Genomic DNA, 18,259 nt, shown 5'->3' with positions numbered 1-18,259 from the left:
AATGTGGAAATACTGTCAAAGCGCTTTGAGTACCTTGAAGGTAGAAAAGCGCTATACAAGTACAACCCATTTATCATTTATTTATTTATCTAAACTAATTTAGTTTTGGTCGACTATATTCCTCAACATTTTAGTGGACTAAAATTACACAAAAATGTGTCGACTAAAATACAAAGTATAACGGATAACGCATCTTTGTAATTGTCTTGAAACTACAATTATCAAGGTTATTGCAGAGCATCTCAAAAACTAAATTCACAACAAGACATGCACTCTATGAATATATCAGTCAGTACATTTCACACTAACCTTACAGTGTTATTATTTTAGCTGAAATTAAGCATATGACTAAAATGGTCATATGAAGTAACAAACTAGTTATACTCTATTATGTATATAACTACATTGAGTGTGCACAATTGGCGTCTTGGCCACTGGCCACTGTAAAAAAATTAAAAAATAACTAATGTTATGAATCTGGAATGTATATATAAATCTCACAAACCTGTCTTCCTGTGTGTGTTGTCAAGTTGCGCAATTAACTGAACAATGTGCCGAGGAAATCGAATAGTGTAGAGTACGGGTATCGTCCTAATTAAATTGGCAGACAAGCTCCCCCATAATGTACAACAAAAGTAGGGGTACATTAAGCGGTCTTGCTCGTGCTCTACCGTCTTTAACAGTAATTCAGTACAGTATAAGTAATTTTGAAGTATTAGCTTTGGGCTACTTACTGTTCTGTAGAGGTCTGGTTGTTTAGCCTGCAGAGGGCACTTCAAGTTGGTTGTATTTTTAACAGAGAAAATCAAGCCACAGGGTTTACAACATGTCTTGTTGTCTACCGCAGCAAAGGTGAAGTGTGTCCATGTGTTCTCTTTTTTCCAAGGTGTTGAAGACATATTGTATTGAAGTGTTTAACAATACAGTAGGGATGTAACAAAATCAAAATTATCACGGTTAACATTGTCATGCCGATTTTGAAAGTACTTAAAACAAATTTTAAGCATAACTAAAATAAATACACACACAGTTAGAAAATCCACTATTTTGCATGATTTGTGTTTCTTATGCTTCACTGAAGTGTTTTAGTCTTAGTGTTTTATCTGTTGTAATTGCTAAACATGTTGCGTTGTACTGTAAATATTGGTTTGTACTGTAGCACTTCAAGATTTATTTAAATGAAAAGTGTGTAACAAATAAAATATTCTATAATTATGTAACGGCCTCGGGATCTTTCTGTGTGGAGTTTGCATGTTCTCCCCGTGACTGCGTGGGTTCCCTCCGGGTACTCCGGCTTCCTCCCACCTCCAAAGACATGCACCTGGGGATAGGTTGATTGGCAACACTAAATTGGCCCTAGTGTGTGAATGTGAGTGTGAATATTGTTTGTCTATCTGTGTTGGCCCTGTGATGAGGTGGCGACTTGTCCAGGGTGTACCCTGCCTCCCGCCCGATTGTAGCTGAGATAGGCTCCAGCGCCCCCCGCGACCCCGAAGGGAATAAGCGGTAGAAAATGGATGGATGGATGGATGGATGTATTACTTCTGGCCGGGGTTGTCCTACTCTGTTCAGCGGTACTTGAACGCACCATAAAACACCTTGTCTCTTTTCCTCTCAAGAAAGATCCAGCATCATAATTCCGTGCAGAGAGCAAAGCTTGTATGTTAAATGTACACAATTGAATAGCCGAGTTGCTCAAGCAGTAATGTGTTTCCATAAGATTAAATTGGGTTACGTTGTTTTTAACGCGGAAGGGCGTATGTCTTTTGTTTACATGTTAGCATTTAAGCTAACAAGCTGGCACCAGTCAGTCTGTGAGTTTATCAAAGTGCAGTTATAAATATCGTTTTTTCAATCATTTTAATTTAAAGGGTAACACTAACCGTCGGAAGTTTTGCCGCGGTCATCATTAATACCGTTCATCGTTACATACCTATAATTGACAGTCTTGTTTTCCAGTGAAAAATCCAAACAGTGTCTTAGTTCTCATTGGATCTACGCCGTGATGTACACCTAGCCCCCTCATTTGTCGACTAAACGGTCAATTAATTTCGTCATTGTTTTCGTCAATGTGCATTTCTTGTGATTCGTGATCGTCCTATTTTAGCGCACTAGTGGCCAACTAGCAGTTAGTGGCCCTAGTTGCCAGATAGCGATTAGCGCACTCTTTGCCACCTAGAAATTACCGGTCCTAGTTGCCATCTAGCGATTACGACATTGGTTCCTAGCTAGCGAACAGCGGCCCTAGGTTGTTTGCTAGCAATTAGCGTGCTAGTTGCCAACTAGCGATTAACAGCGCTATACTGAAGTATTTGAGCATTTTAAGTTTTGCACAATAACAAGGTAACTTTAGGACCATCCATCCATCAATGCATCCATTTTCTACCGCTTGTCTCTTTCGGGGTCGCTGGAGCCTATCTCAGCTGCATCCGGGCGGTAGGCAGGGTACACCCTGGACAAGGCGCCACCTCATCACAGGGCCAACACAGATAGACAGACAACATTCACACTCATATTCACACACTAGGGCCAGTTTAGTGTTGCCAATCCACTTATCCCCAGGTGCATGTTTTTGGTGGTGGGAGGAAGCCAGAGTAGCCGGAGGGAACCCACGCAGTCACATGGAGAACATGCAAACTCCACACAGAAAGATCCCGAGCCCGGGATTGAACTCAGGACCTTAGGACCAGTTTAATTTAAAAAACAATTTTATACAGGATGTATAAGTAAGGGTCCTGCTCTATCCCTCTATCAGTTTGGGGGTCCTTGGCCTGACAAAATCCGCAAAGTAACACCATATACACACACATGCATGTTTCACCAAACTGACAGATCGACAGTAAATTTAAAGAACACCCGTGGTAAAACAGTATTACATTATTGACCACTAGAGGTAGGGCAGTTGGACAAAAAACAACACAAAAATGTGTCTTTAAATAAATGAACTTCAAGAAAAAATAACATGCACACGCGTCTTGGCCAATCATGCAAATAAGACGATGACGCCATCTACCCACCCGCAACCCACCACCACAAAAAATTAAAGTCATGTGGTAAACTAGTACTGCTTTGTCACCCATGACCCAAAGCTGAGATGCAGGCTGTTTTAAATACATACTAGGGGTGCATGATAAATACCGGACCAATATGAGAAGTTATGACATCACTGATGAATATGATAACATAAAAAAATAGGCAATAAGATAGAAAAAGTAAATATTTTTTAAAAACGGTCCACTAAGGCAAGATTACGCATTAGAAAATCAAGCACTCCTTTTCTCCTACGTGCTGTAAGCCTGTCGTACACTTCCATGTGTGGTTTGCTGCAACTTAGGCCCTGTTTACACTAAGCCGGATAAGGTTCCATTCATCCATCCATTTTCTACCGCTTGTCCCTTTTGGGGTCGTGGGGGGTCGCTGGAGCCTATCTCAGCTACAATCGGGCGGAAGGCGGGGTACACCCTGGACAAGTGGCGACAGGTAAACTCTGGATACCCTAGATAAGGTTATCCAGGGTAAATCACACCTAACCTTATCCGTGTCCACACACAACAATGCCACCGTTTAAGACCCCCGTCCCCCTTCGTTTGCCGGCGCAACGCGACCTAGTACGCATGCACAGAAAAAATAAATAAATAAATTAAACACCTGATCGTCCATCTGCTCCAATCTCCCCAGTGGAGATGACTTTACTTCACTGTGATGTTATTTAAAAGAGCTATATTTTAAATCGTTTGCTGTACATTTTACATTTGTTTGCTGTGTTTTGTGTGCAAGTTTTTAAATGAAAGGGTATCTCCTTTTAACAATATCCAGTGTTGTGGTATTTCAATTAACTAGAATCCAGTGTGCTGTGGGGCCCTATTATAGTGAATCACACCTGAGACATAAATTAATCAAATCTTTAATCGACATGAGAATTTAGACAATGCGATAAAGAACATTTTACAACAATTAATCTAGACAGAGAATACCCAAAGTCTTGTTGTTGTGGGTTGACTGTACCATTGGGGTATTCTTTCGTGAGATATAATGTCAGGGGATAAGCTGGGTCACCCAAACGAAAAACAAGGAATCTTCATCTTCCAGCAGTTGCTTGGGACACGAGGGGGTGGTTCCATCTTTCAGCTGCGCGCTAATGGCGAAGTTCGCGAAGATGCGGCCATCATGCACGCTGCCTGGCCATTTCAGAGTCACATCCATAAAGCGATATTTATAGTCACACACTGGCTGTATCACATCCACGGGAGGAAGGGACAGAGTTTTTCGGTAAATAGACTCACAGCTGACCCGGACATTTGGAAAGTTCTCTTGGCGTCTGAGAAGTGTTGTATCCGAAATAGCTACAATCACCCGTTGCCTTCTCTTAAGGTATTGATTTGTGAGCTCCAAAAGCGCCTGTACATGTAGAAGAAGGAGAAACACGGGCATGTCTGGATGATCCGCCTCCATCTTTGTTATAAAGCTGACTGTGGCGCGTTATTTCTGATGTCTCTTTCTGTGTGGAGTGCTGTCTTTCTGGCGTCACTTCCTGTGTGGGCGGGGTCTTTCTGGCGTCACTTCCTCTCCGAACTCAGTTTGTAACGATCAATGAGTCCATACAAAGCTGAGTGACGGAGATTCAAGAATTACACGGCGCACTTACCCGTGTAAAAATTCAACGCTGATTTAGTGTGGCTGAAACAGGGTTTAGGCTAAATAATTATTTGTTTAAGGGGTTAAATGACTTAGTGTATACATGGCCATAGACAAACGGTACAGTACACTGTGGCTGTGGAACTCAAAAGAAGAGCAGCTGCATGTCTCCTATGCCATGCATGCCTGGAACGCCAAGACTTGCTATATTTGTTACGCTACCTCTCAGTTCTTAATGTACGCAGCTCGCAAAGCACTTAATGTGTGGTTCAAATCCCTTGTGCACGGTCAGACAGTTATGCTTCTGACTATTTAAAAAAAAACTTCTGACGGCGTTCTTTCTGCAAGATAGCTTTTCTCTGAACATGCAATATTGTCACGTTTTAATCTCGTGAGATCTTGTCACACCCCTATATATATATGATCCAGTGACGTGCAGTCACTAGAGGCAGGTGAGGCAGGGCCTCACCTGCCATCATGGAAAGAAAAAAAATGTAAAAAAAAAAAAAAAAATTTATTAAATTGTTATATGTATCCAGTGATTATACTATAAAGTTATTTTCCATTTAACTTCAACAGTTTTAGATTATTTTTATTTAAAATTGCTGAATTTTCACATTTGCCGTTCAAATACTGAGAAGAGACTTGCGGTGATCAGCAGCCAGTTGAGGCACGTCACTGCGTTGAGACTCAACATGGATTGCGCAATGACTCGGTTAACTGCTGGCCTGCCGTGCAGTGAGACCGTATTGCTATATGAACGAGATTACACATTTCCATAGTTTAGTTAGCTGAGGTATATAATGTAGAGTGTATTTTGTCAACAACTGTATGTGTGTAACGTATTTCTTGTGCTGAGCAATCATAAAACTGCTGCGAAGACACACTGGCTGAGGCTCGCCTCGCAGTAATCCCGCCTCCTTGTGCCGGTTAATGCACCCCCACCGTAGAAAACGGGCTTTCCTCTTTGTGATGTTAATTCATGTTACACGCTGTTATACAGTATATGCCTTGCGCTCTTATTTTGAAGGCGCTAAGAGCGGAAGTGATGACACGGAGTGGAGCGGAGGTTTTTGAAAGAAGGTAAATAAAGTGGTCCTCGTGTAAACTGGAGCCTCCGTGTTTATTATTTTGCAGTTTCATACAGTATAGGTGACATTTATAAACCCTCGGTTACACTATTTAAAAAAGTTATTTAATAAGAAGCCAAAAAGTGCAAAAACAATAATGTTCATGTTGGAGGAGTTGTGAATGACCGCAGGCCCACAACATTAGGTACACCTGCAGACTGCAGCACGGATTTCATATTTCATTCATTCACAACTCCTCCAACACGAACATTATTGTTTTTGCACTTTTTGGCTTCTTATTAAATAACTTTTTTAAATAGATTCAATCTTGCACGTGGAAAGTTTAAGTGTGGGCTTTAGTTGATATAACACTCCCGTCAGTGGGTGCATTCTACGACGGGAGTGCATTAATCCAGCACAACAGCGGCGCATGGACTTCATTTATAAGTAAAGGTAAGACCATAATAACGTTTTTTTTTTAATTAAATGTGCTTTTTTGTGTGCTACAGTTTGTATGTGTAAAGTTAAAGTTAAGTTAAAGTACCAATGATTGTCACACACACACTAAGTGTGGTGAAATTTGTCCTCTGCATTTGACCCATCCCTTGATCACCCCCTGGGAGGTGAGGGGAGCAGTGGGCAGCAGCGGCGCCGCGCCCGGGAATAATTTTTGGTGATTTAACCCCCAATTCCAACCCTTGATGCTGAGTGCCAAGCAGGGAAGAATGCTGGTATGAGCTTTTAAACATAACCCGTTAACTGCTGCCAATCAGACTACCCCAGGGCAGCTGTGGCTACGAAAGTAGCTTACCACCACCAGGTGTGAATGAATGATGGGTTTTTAACATGTAAAGAGACTTTGGGTACTTAGAAAAGCGCTATATAAATCCCAGGTATTATTATTATAATCAAATGGTGAATAAGATACTCTTTAGGGTTCATATGTTTGTAAATCTGACTGTGATGAAGTCAGTGCCTCACCAGCCATGAACCTCACCGCACGTCACTGATATGATCAGTAATGGCCTTGAGAAGCAGGAAGTTATCGGTATCAGCATTAAAAAAATAGATTGTTTATCCCTAATGCAAACTTATTAGCTTATATACATTGGATTGGTTTTCGTCTTTCAGAAAAATAAACATTACAATGACCCCCGAGTCCTTTGTTTTTTCACTATGGGACCCTCGGAGGAAAAAGTTAGGACACTCCCTACTTTGTTGATGCATTCTGATGACATAACATGTCAAGTAGGCCTCCATGCTGCGAGAGGTCATATGGTTGACAGACTGTACATTGTGCACAGTGATTAACATTCAGTGGTGGGCCAGATGCTCAGGAAAGAAACATTGACAACAACTACAGCAATTAAAACAACATGAGAAGTTAAAAAAAAAAGAAAAAAAAAAGCTTCCCAACTCACCAGTTGTGCATCAATTATGCTCAGTGGGATAAGCTCATGTCTCGTCCAGCCTGCAGAGACAAAAAAGGACATACGGTAAGGAGGGAGAGAAATTCATGCATCGCACAAATCTGGACTTATTTGGCTGCTTTACAGTCGAAAGCACAAGTAGGAGGAGGGGGGAGTCACTGTCCAGGAAAACAGGACATAAATAAGCAAAGTCAACTTGGTGTCCGCGTTGTGGCTTATCAGCTAGCACTGCGAGGCCTGGAGTACCCTCTTGTGACACGCAGCCAGGAGGAGGAAGCGAGCGCTGTCCAGACTGGATGGAACTGGAGACGGGAGCGCCGACGGAGAAACGTCTCGGCAATGACAAACAAAATGTGGCTTCAGATGTGCTCGCTATCTTTCCACATACTGTACATTAAACTGAGGACCAACTGAGGTTTTGGCACCAGTACGTTCTCCAGAAGAGACATTTACAACCTCTACAGAATTTTGTATTTTCCTGGTGGGGACGTGTTGTCATGTTTGCCGCATGAGGGATTTAGTTTATGAATAAGGATTGGTTCTTTCTTATGATTGTTAGGGATAGCGGTGTGGTAACAAGTCAGCTTGCTCACCTCAGATTATTTTGTTTGTTCGGGTCGGCTTATCATATCTTTCCATTTCTTTTGACACGGAAAAAAAAATGTTGTGGTCAATATTAAAATAAAATCTGTTGTTTTGGACTTTTCGTCTTCTCTGTGTTTTTCATAAATACGTTCTGAACCAAAGGTCGTAACATATTTGTTGGAGGCTCGTCCAGGAAACGAACTTTGGACCACTCGCACCCGAAGCGAGAATATACTACTAAATTTGACTTTATAAGATGGCAGTAACTGCATTTGAAGTATGATGAGTGGTCAGCATCCAGGAGATTTAAAATGGCACTACTCAGCCCATGCGCGTTATACTAACCTTAGACACTTTTTTTTACAATCAACTCACCAATGCTATTAATGCTGACAATGCAGTTTGCTCCTTTAATGCTAGTGAGGAGCCCAAGCCACGGAGCAAGCCCCGCAGGGGCCATGCAGAACATTGCATGAGCCCTATTTACATTTTTTTTTTCTATACCTTTGGACACCTTTTTGAGGCCCTTAACATGCACGAAAAATCCCCATATTTCGCAGGCGCAGCAGGTCTGGCGAAAAATGTTATATTTTGGGGGTCACGAATATCCATGAAATTTCAAAATTGGCTCTCTATTGTCACCTTTAAAATTTCAGTATATGATTTCAGTTTCACGTATTGACACGAAAATCACAGTAAACGTGTATCATGACGGGATGCACATAAAAGTATCAAGAACCCATACCTGAAAACTAACAAAATGGTCGGCCATCTTGGTTTTAATCTGCCATTTTTTGCCGAAAAAAAGAGGTCGTACTTTAACGAACTTCTCCCAGGGACCTCGGCCACATGAGTTGCAGTTAAAATTACAGATACTACACAAAGAAGTGATGATAAATTTCGAAAACACATTTTTTAAACGCCATAAGATGTGGGCATGGCGCAAAATATTGCTCTGAATATTTTGCCACAAAACACCAAACATTAATAAATCAGCTCCACAAATTCAGATCTTGATCCTTCTTGGTAGAAATGATTATGAAGACACCCTAAAGTGTTGTATGGGTCGGTACATATTCGTATCCATTTGTAGTGGGTGGACCCTGGCAGCAAAAACCGCTCCACGCCATCTCCAATCAAATTGTCATTACATCACATCAGACGATTTGACACAGATACTAAACCATACTTGCCAACCTTGAGACCTCCGATATCGGGAGGTGTGGGGGTGTGTGTGGGGGGTGTGTGTGTGTGTGGGGGGGGGGGGGGGGGCGTGGTTGGGGCAGGGGGCGTGGTTAAGAGGATAGTATATTTACAGCTAGAATTCACCAACTCAAGTATTTCATATATAAATATATATATATATATATATATATATATATATATATATATATATATATATATATATATATATATATATATATATATATATATATATATATATATATATATATATATGAAATACTTGACTTTCAGTGAATTCTAGCTATATATATATATATATATATATATATATATATATATATATATATATATATATATATATATATATATATATATATATATTAGGGATGTCCGATAATGGCTTTTTGCCGATATCCGATATTCCGATATTGTCCAACTCTTTAATTACAGATACCGATATCAACCGATACCGATATCAACCGATATATGCAGTCGTGGAATTAACACATTATTATGCCTAATTTGGACAACCATGTATGGTGAAGATAAGGTACTTTTTAAAAAAAAAAAAAAAATAAGATAACTAAATTAAAAACATTTTCTTGAATAAAAAAGAAAGTAAAACAATATAAAAACAGTTACATAGAAACTAGTAATTAATGAAAATGAGTCAAATTAACTGTTAAAGGTTAGTACTATTAGTGGACCAGCAGCACGCACAATCATGTGTGCTTACAGACTGTATCCCTTGCAGACTGTATTGATATATATTAATAATAATAATAATAATAACTGGGATTTATATAGCGCTTTTCTAAGTACCCAAAGTCACTTTACATTTTTTAAAAACCCATCATTCATTCACACCTGGTGGTGGTAAGCTACTTTCGTAGCCACAGCTGCCCTGGGGTAGACTGACGGAAGCGTGGCTGCCAATTTGCGCCTACGGCCCCTCCGACCACCACCTATCATTCATTCAACATTCATTCACCGGTGTGAGCGGCACCGGGGGCAAGGGTGAAGTGTCCTGCCCAAGGACACAACGGCATGGTAAGAGGCGGGGAGCGAACCTGCAACCCTCAGGTTTCTGACACGGGCGCTCTACCCACTACGCCATGATATACAATGTAGGAACCCGAATATTGATAACAGAAAGAAATGGGGGGAGGGAGGTTTTTTGGGTTGGTGCACTAATTGTAAGTGTATCTTGTGTTTTTTATGTTGATTTAATAAAAATAAAAAAAAACAAAAAAAATAAAAACGATACAGATAATAAAAAAAACGATATTATCGGACATCCCTAATATATATATATATATATATATATATATATATATATATATATATATATATATATATATATATATATATATATTTTTTTTTTTTTTATTATACATATAAATAAAATAAATACTTGAATTTCAGTGTTCCGGAGGCTATCCAGTAAATGGCAGCATTGTCCTGTTTAACTTCTCCGTTCATGTCTGAGTATATCATTTCGGCCACCGTGTTCAATGGAGAAGTCTGTTCTACAAAATGTACAGGCAACATACATACACCTTCCCCTTCGAACTGTCCTGGGTGAACTGAAATTCTTGTTTCCATTCGTTTTGGAACTTGCAAGCGTATTTCTTCATCTTGCTTGTCGACGGCGTCGCCATGTCTGTAACTTCCTCGTTCTTCTGCTTCGTCTCCTTGTTGTGTGCGCAGTTGTGCACTCTACTCTCTAAAAGCCGTAGATGTTATGACGTTATTGGGCAGGCAAGCTGTTTATATTGTGGGAAAGCGGACGTGAGAACAGGCTGTCCCCACTCAGGTCCGCATTGAGCTGGAGGGGGCGTGACCTCTAGCTCCGGCTAAATACCGGGAGTTGGTCGGGAGAAAATTTCTGCCGGGAGGTTATCGGGAGAGGCGCTGAATACCGGGAGTCTCCCGCTAAAAACGGGAGGGTTGGCAAGTATGTACCAAACTAAAGGGCTATAATAAATTGTGAATAAATATCTACGCCATAGCACGTGGATGTGGCATGGAGCCAAACGTTGATCTGAAGGTTGCCGCAAAACGTTAACAACTCAGCGCCACAAGTTCAAATCTTGATCCTAATTGGTACAAATGATGATGATGTCAACCTGAAGTGGCCTAGCTATTCGTAGTGAGACTGGTGGCAAAAACTGTACCTCGCCATCAACCGCCAAACTGTCTTTACTTCACTTTGGCTGATCGGATCTTCCTCCAAACTCACATGAGGCTTTAAGGTTGGGGTTTGATCATGACTTGACATTAATATCGACACAACCATCACCTCCTTCTGGTGAAAATTGTAACATTCATAACTTCTTTCCATATGCTCCAATCTTCCAGAATTTGTAATGGTGGATCACGGTAATGGGTGGGATGCAATTGCATCACTGCAGTGGTGCCAATATACCCCGTTGGGGTGGAAAAGTATTTATTTATTTGATATGGACATAACAGTTACATTGGACAAACCAGATGCACTGCCTTAAGTGTTATAGCAAGAAAATGCTAATTATCAACATCTGTCCACAGGATGCTCATAGGGTATAGAATATGCAATAAAATGTTACAAAATATAAATGAATAAAATTCACAATACATTTTGGATGGACATTAACAATGTGTACAACTTTAATCTGATTTCTGCCACAGTCCCAAACGTCTGGTGAAGTTGTTTAGGTCGGTTTGCAGTTTTAGTTGAGTGGAAAGAGTGTTCCACAGTCTGGCTCCGTTAGAGGAAAAGGTGGATTGTCCAAAAGATGTTCTTAACTTAGGAACCACACAGTCCCCACTGACTGAGGATCTGGTGTTAAGCCTGCGAGAGCCTTGACGTCTGACAGCCAGACTAGAGACATGATTAGTTATATATTTAAAAAACAATTTTAGTGTGCTAAAATTTACAAAATTTTCAAATGTAAAAAGCTTGTATAACAGTCATAACTTCCTTTCACATGCTTCTATCTTCTGGAATTTTTCGATGGTGGGCTGGGGTTTTGGGTGGGACGCAACTGTATGACTACTACTGGAAAACTATAACATTCATATCTTCCTTACACATGCTCCAATCTTCCTGAAATTTTTGATGGTGAGTCGGAATAATTGGTGGGATGCAACCGTGTCACTGCAGTGGCGCCAATATTTCTCCCTTGTAGGGAAAAACTATAACATTCATATCTTCTTTATACATGCTCCGATCTTCCTGAAATTTTTAATGGTGAGTCGGAATATTGGGTGGATTGCAACCGCGTCACTGCAGTGGTGCCAATATTGTCCACTTTTGGTCAAAAATTACAACAGTCATAAATTAACCCCCAGCTTCTGCCATCCTAATCACTGCCGTTGTGTCCTTGGGCAAGACACTTTACCCACCTGCTCCCTGTGCCACCCACACTGGTTTAAATGTAACTTAGATATTGGGTTTCACTATGTAAAACGCTTTGAGTCACTAGAGAAAAAGCGGTATATCAAATATTATTCACTTCACTTTAACTTCCTTTCACATGCTGCGATCTTCCTGAAATTTTTGAGTCGGTGTATCGCTCCCTTGTGGTGGAAAATTATAGCAGTCAAAGTTTCCTTCCACATGCTCCTATCTTCCTAAATGTTTTGATAATGGGTTGGGGTATTGGGTGGAATGCAACTACATAACGACTGCAGCGCTTTTATCGCCCCCTTGTGGTGTAAAGTCATAACAGTCATAAATACCTTATACAGTACATGCTCCATTGTTCCCAAAGTGTTTGATAATGGGTTGGCGTATTAAGTGAGATGCAACCGCATCAATGCTATGGTGCCAACATTGCCACTTTGTGGTTGAAAATTATAACAGTCAAAACGTCCTTAAACATACTCCGATCTTCCTGAAATGTTTGTTGGTGGGTTAGGGTGTTGTGTGGAACGCAACTGCATGACTACTGCGGAGCTATTGTTGCCCCCTTGTGGTGGAAAATTATAACCGTCATAACATCATTATACATGCGCTGAGATTCCTGAAATTTTTGGTGGTGGGTGAGCGCATCGGGAAGGACGTGACTGCAAGCGCCATGCGTGCCCACCGAGTCGCGTAAACCCTGCGGTGGACCGGGGGCCCATTCAACGCTGCTCACAGCTTCAATTACAACATAGGTTTTGCTGCTGCTGTGTTGTGCAATATACTTATTTATAATTGACCATGTGGACAAAGACAATGTGTTTTCCTTTCTAATGCTCTTTATATCATAATTAAAGTTTAAAGGCCTACTGAAACCCACTACTGCCGACCACGCAGTCTGATAGTTTATATATCAATGATGAAATCTTAACATTGCAACATATGCCAATACGGCCGGGTTAACTTATAAAGTGCAATTTAAAATGTCCCGCTAAACTTCCGGTTGTAAACGCCTTTGGAGGATGACGTATGCGCGTGACGTAGCCAGGAGAACAGAGGTATGGCTTCCCCATTGAAGCCAATACAAAAAGCTCTGTTTTCATTTCATAATTCCACAGTATTCTGGACATCTGTGTTGGTGAATCTTTTGCAATTTGTTTAATGAACAATGGAGATTACAAAGCAGAAAGTTGTAGGTGGGATCAGTGTATTAGCGGCTGGCTGTAGCAACACAACAAGAAGGACTTACTTGGATAGCAGACGCGCCAGCCGATGCTAGCCGCCAACCGCATCTGTGTTGGAGTGAAGTCCTTCGTCGCGCCGTCGATCGCTGGAACGCAGGTGAGCACGGGTGTTGATGAGCAGATGAGGGCTGGCTGGCGTAGGTGGAGCGCTAATGTTTTTATCATAGCTCTGTGAGGTCCGGTTACTAAGTTTGCCTTAGCGTCGTTAGCAACAGCATTGTTAAGCTTTGCCAGGCTGAGAATTATTAACTGTGTAGTTACATGTACATGGTTTAATAGTATTGTTGATCTTCTGTCTATCCTTCCAGTCAGGGATTTATTTATTTTGTTTCTATCTGCATTTGAGACAGATGCTATCACGTTAGCTCAGTAGCTAAAGAGCTTCGTCGATGTATTGTCGTGGAGATAAAAGTCACTGTGAATGTCCATTTCGCGTTCTCGACTCTCATTTTCAAGAGGATATAGTATCCGAGGTGGTTTAAAATACAAATCCGTGATCCACAATAGAAAAAAGAGAGTGTGGAATCCAATGAGCCAGCTTGTACCTAAGTTACGGTCAGAGCGAAAAAAGATACGTATTTCACTGCATTCTAGTCCGTCACTCTAACGTTCCTCATCCACGAATCTTTCATCCTCGCTCAAATTAATGGGGTAATCGTCGCTTTCTCGGTCCGAATAGCTCTAGCTGCGTTGAAAACAATAGGAAAATATGAGGAAGTGAACAACTGACAACATCACGCTACTTCCGGTAGGGGCAAGGCTTTTTTTTATCAGAGACCAAAAGTTGCGAACTTTATCGGCGTTGTTCTATACTAAATCCTTTCAGCAAAAATATGGCAATATCGCAAAATGATCAAGTATGACACATAGAATGGATCTGCTATACCTGTTTGAATAAAAAAAATTCATTTCAGTAGGCCTTTAAAAAATGCACTCCTCCTCAGACGCAGCGTCCTTTGCATTGGGAATGTGTTTGTGTTCTGAAAAAATAGCCGTGCGATGCAAAACATAAATGTCAACTGCAGACGACGCTCCTTCCCATGAGGATATTATTTTAAGAAATACATGTAAATTTCTGCTTCCTGTTAGCAGTGTAGTTAAGTAAACACCCAGCTAATAATTAAAAGCATTTACAGAAGTTTGCTTAGAGCCTCAACCGCACTGTGACAGCATAACTCTGCTCAGTAAACATGGAAACAGGAGTCCAGAACACTCACAGATTCTGTTGTATAGTCAAAGAGACTCAGTTGAATGCCTCAGCGACTTATCTTGAAATAACTTAACCACATTCTGTTGAGAAGACGTGGCATCTGTAAAGCTGATGTTTGCAGGTGTAGTTTGAAGAAAAAGTGATAGAAGGACATCTATTCATTTAGGTAGCTTTGTGTTGTGATGTGAAAGACAATTTCATACCATTTCTGAGATTAGAGGACTTTTTAAGGTAACAAAATTGTTGTTATGATGCAACATTTTTTAATTTTTTTTATCTTCGCTGTGGAGAAGGGAATGTTCGGCTGTAAAATAAGGATGTACTTTTCTAGCAAACCTTGTGTGCAGATGTTACAAGAAGAACAGTTCGCTCCAGCTGATGCTACAAGTTTGTCAAAAAAACGTATGCTACATACTTGCCAACCCCCCCGAATTTTCCGTGAGACTCCCGAATTTCAGTGCCTCTTCCAAAAATCTCCCGGGACAACCATTCTCCTGAATTTCTCCCAATTTCCTGGCGGACCTGAGTGAGGACAGCCTCTCGTAACGTCCGCTCTTTACTTCATACTTCAGAACCGACTCCCACACTTGCCGTCAGGGTACGCAATACAACGTAAAAAGTATGAAGTAAAGAGACGTAACTTCATCACCTCGCCTGGTTATTGACTCCAACCCAGAATATTACACTGCCCATACCTATGCTCCTTCAAAGGCTGTGCTACAGGCTGCAAAGCATTGCACTTTCAAATACAACAATGAGTAGAGAGGAGTGTTACGTGTGTATAAATGAACACTGAAATTCAAGTATTTATTTTATTTATATGTATATATACATATAATAAAATACATATTTATATATAGCTAGAATTCACTGAAAGTCAAGTATTTCTTTATATATATATATATATATATATATATATATATATATATATATATATATATATATATATATATATATATATATATATATATATAAGAAATACTTGAATTTCAGTGAATTCTAGCTATGAATATACTCCTCCCCCTTAACTCCGCGCCCCACCCCCCAAATCTCCCGAATTTGGAGGTCTCAAGGTTGGCAAGTATGACTGACAATATCTGTAATGTATGTATGTGAAACTGCCTGGTCAAGTGAGAATTTTCTAGAAGGTGCTGCATGTACGTACTGTATGTGGAGAGGTGTACAGAGCAAATAAGCCCAGCAACTTGACTGGAGGTTATTACGCTGAACAAATAAAGAAGACTTCCTCTGCTGGCTGCATTGATCAAACATTCATCATGCTGAGAAACACTTCTGCTGACATGTTACACCCTCAGCATGCAGCACCATAAAAGTAGACAAATAAAAGGCTTCATTTTGTGAATTATCAATTCTCAAAATATATATTTTGTTCCAGAATAAAGTGATGAATTCAATATGCGAGTGTGCATAATGTTAGAGGTGTTTTCCTCTAACATCGTATATTTTGTATATGTAATACTAGAACATTATTCTGTGATGAATTCAATATGCGAGTGTGCATATTTCCATACAATCATAAATGTCTAATATCAGGCTGTCATATTTTAATGAATGAAAAACACTTATAACCTTTATATATATATATATATATATATATATATATATATATATATTTTCTCCCCTCACATTATATGGCATTATTATTGTTTTTCTCTAGAATAGAGTGTTTTCCTCTAACATCGTATATTTTGTATATGTAATACTAGAACATTATTCTGGTCAAATTACCCTTTTTCGTCACAAAAAAGTATGACATTTATTTATATGTGATATTACAATATAATATTTGCTTTTTTCCCCTGCCAATATAAAAGTTTTTTTCTTGCATCTTTACGACTTTGTTGCCTTATTGCGGTTTCATCAAATCATCACTCAAAAATGACCTTTTGGTACATTTTATGACTCATTGGTGTACTATTTCTACTTTCTTACATTCTTGCAACATTCGGATTTTCGATTTGTTCGTCGTGGCTTTAGCTATCATGTTTTTCATCAAATTCAAAACTTGATTATTATCACATTACAACTTTTTCCTCTGAATATTTTGGCTCGAACAACAAACAAATCGGAGTATTTTACTTATCTTGTTAAAATATGGCAGTAATTGATACATTTCCAACCGTCTTCTCATGACATTTAGCCATGCTAAGCACTTTGTAAGCGCTCTATGTGAAAAGAAAATGCACTTACTTACTTAAATCCCACAACATTTAAACTTTATACTCATAATACTTTTGTATACCAGGGACATGTTGTCAGGGGAGGCAAGTGAGGCAGTGCCTCACCTTGCCACCAGGGGGGGTGGGGGTGGGGGGGGGGGTGTTAAAAGGCTTAACCATGAGATGTTCAAAAACAAAGTAATAAAATAAAATACATTTTTATATTTCTCTTTAAGGTCTATGCTTTACATGTGATTTTGGTGTGGTTCCTGTATATTTTGATCATTTTCATGGTCAAAATCGCGGAAATTGTTTAAAATAACGCGGCAGACGAGAAGTGAGGCAGACACAGGTGGTGCCTCCACGGCTACACACAGTGTATTGAGCATGTGCGTGCGAGGGCGCGTGCTTGTTGCCGCAGAGAAAAGGCAGGCCATGCGGCAGCAAGTACCTCTGCCTCACAGTAGGGGGTGATATATTGTCTACTTGCAGTTCAATGCCTCTGCAGTACTCTGACTCGCCACACTGGGAGAAGTGGGGGCGCTCAAGCTAGCAGACATATGTCTCTCCAGCGGAAGCCAGCCTTTTTTTTTTTTTTTTTAATGTATTTATAACGAACATGGCATTTTTATTAGAGTAAGCCAGCATTTGGGGGAGTTTTTTGTCCGATGAAAAATACTGTTTTATTGCTTGGAATGAAATGTATGCATTATCCTGTTATATCTCACATTCTACATTGTGTTTTGGAAAAAGGTTGTCATAAACGTTACTAAATTAATTAAAAAAATAATACAAAAGAAAAAAATTTTTTATGCATACTATCTTTGTTGGCCCTGTGATGAGATGGCGACTTATCCAGGGTGTACCCCGCCTTCCGCCTGAAGGCAGCTGAGATAGGCTCCAGCACCCCCCGCGACCCCGAACGGGACGATGGATGGATGTAAATAAGAAATTGTACCAGAAAGTTCATTTCTTTGAAGTCGACCAATAAAAACGCAATAAACAGGGACGGAAATTTGACTCGGCAAATATAAACAAAACAAAACAACGGCGAAAACCGATAATAGAGTTTGAGTTTATTTTGAACATGCATGCATACAACATGATACATCACAATTTCCAGTTTCTCTTTTCAACATGTTCGAAAAGGAGTAGGAAGAAGCAGAGCAATCCTACTCCTTTTCTTTTACATAAGAGTTGCTAACACATTTGTTCACTTCCTGTTCTCAATTTATTCACAATATACTCCATAAGTAATCACAATAAAAATAAATAAATAAAAAATACTCTGTGAAGTAAGTTACATTTCATTTGGTGAGATGAGTAAGATTA

The 18,259-nt window shown here is 39.9% G+C and overlaps 1 protein-coding gene across 4 annotated transcripts in view; it reads right to left on the bottom strand.

Annotated features, from left to right (window-relative positions):
* Window positions 1-18,259, bottom strand: part of LOC133648666 (1-phosphatidylinositol 4,5-bisphosphate phosphodiesterase beta-4-like) — a 171,308-nt gene that overhangs the window by 124,657 nt on the left and 28,392 nt on the right. For all 4 annotated transcript variants that reach the window (XM_062044961.1, XM_062044963.1, XM_062044960.1 and 1 more), the window contains one exon: window positions 7,127-7,176. The gene's annotated coding sequence lies outside the window, so the exon portion shown is untranslated. The remainder of the gene's footprint in view (window positions 1-7,126; window positions 7,177-18,259) is intronic.

This window comes from Entelurus aequoreus, linkage group LG04 (assembly GCF_033978785.1).
Source record: "Entelurus aequoreus isolate RoL-2023_Sb linkage group LG04, RoL_Eaeq_v1.1, whole genome shotgun sequence".
Taxonomy (NCBI): Eukaryota; Metazoa; Chordata; class Actinopteri; order Syngnathiformes; family Syngnathidae; genus Entelurus; species Entelurus aequoreus.
The sequence above is the reverse complement of the archived record's forward strand: the minus strand, read 5'-3'. Positions and strand labels throughout refer to the sequence as shown.